This window comes from Aplysia californica, unplaced genomic scaffold (assembly GCF_000002075.1).
Source record: "Aplysia californica isolate F4 #8 unplaced genomic scaffold, AplCal3.0 scaffold00024, whole genome shotgun sequence".
NCBI lineage: Eukaryota > Metazoa > Mollusca > Gastropoda > Aplysiida > Aplysiidae > Aplysia > Aplysia californica.
The window spans coordinates 978990-980315 of NW_004797294.1; the positions used below are offsets into that span (position 1 = coordinate 978990).

Genomic DNA, 1326 nt, shown 5'->3' on the forward strand with positions numbered 1-1326 from the left:
ACACATACACACACACACACACACATACAAACACACAAACACACACACACACACACACATACAAACACACACACACACACACACATACACACATTGTGGAAACAGGCAGTAAGAAACTCACCGGGCAGCCCGCATCCAGCTGGTAGTGTTTTCAACTCATTATCCATGAATCAACTTCTCTCATCTCACAGCACGGGCCACACTCTGGTCTGCACGTCAACCACCTTGATAAAGCTGGGAATGAGCAATAAATTTAAATAATTTATTGTGTCTTGTCATCTGAAGCGAGGAGTAGTAGTGTTTTTGGTTGTCTTTTCCAGTGTACTTATCTGTTGTGTGTGTTTTTGTAGTAGTTTCTTTTCGTTTGAGCGTGTGTAGGCCTCTATGTGTGTGTGTGTGTGTGTGTGTGTATGTGTGTGTGTATGTGTGTGTTTCTGTGTGTGTTTCTGTGTGCGTGCATATGAGTGTGCGTGTGTATGTGTGAGTGCGCGTGTAAGAGAGACATAGAGAGAAAGAAAGAGCGGGAGAGAGTACGTGTGTGTGCGTATGTGTGTGTGTGTGTGCACGTGTGTGTGCGCGTGTGTGTGCGCGTGTGTGTGCGCGTGTGTGTGCGCGTGCGCTTGCGTGCGCACTTACGCTTGCGTGCGTTAAGAATGTTTATTCCCAAATGCATTTTTAAGCCTCAAGAACACCGACGATTAACGAGAGGGTTACTGAAGAAATCCGTAACCTTTTAAAAAATCCTAACTGGTCTCGGCCGTTTATAAGTGTCTTAAAAAAGTTCTTCTCTAATAATAAAACAAGTTCCTAGCCCTAATACACTCAAATTTAACGCAAATAATGTTATTCAAATTTATACTTTCTACAAAGTATTATAATAACATTTACTTTACTATTAATTATACTCCACTGCAGACAGTTTTCCCTAGAATGAAAGCTCCCGGCTCTGAATATTGTACGACTTTGTAATATCGTGTAATCATTTTATTTCTCACGACTCACAGTGCGCGTGATGCAGTGGCGCTCCTCACTCTGTTTGTGAGTGTGTGTGTGCTGTGGTGGGGGCAACTTTTCGCGCCACCAGCTGCTGGCTTTGTCTGGTTCTTTTCCTTCCTCCTCCTACTACCTCTGTGGCCACGCTTTGCTTGTACGTGCAGTAAGGAAGAGAGGACGAGGTGTCGTTTGAAGAGAGGGGCGGCGGCTCGTGCGTGGCTACTTCAGTGATGAGAGTGTGAGTGTGAGTGTGCGAGTGTGCGAGTGTGTGAGTGTGAGTGTGAGTGTGGGTGTGTGTGTGTGAGTGTGGGAGTAAGGGTGTGAGGAGAGGAT

At 45.3% G+C, this 1326-nt stretch overlaps 1 protein-coding gene across 3 annotated transcripts in view; it reads right to left on the bottom strand.

Annotated features, from left to right (window-relative positions):
- Positions 1-1117, bottom strand: part of LOC101854468 (FMRFamide receptor) — a 131682-nt gene extending 130565 nt beyond the window's left edge. Inside the window, exons 1-2 of one of the 3 annotated variants that reach the window (XM_005090965.1) lie at positions 1003-1117; positions 122-234 (exon numbers count right to left, since the gene is read on the bottom strand). The gene's annotated coding sequence lies outside the window, so the exon portion shown is untranslated. Of the gene's footprint in view, positions 1-121; positions 235-888; positions 979-1002 lie in introns of those variants that run through there. The other 2 variants (XM_005090964.3, XM_013088689.2) reach the window with 2 other exon arrangements.
- Positions 1118-1326: the final 209 nt, after the last annotated feature.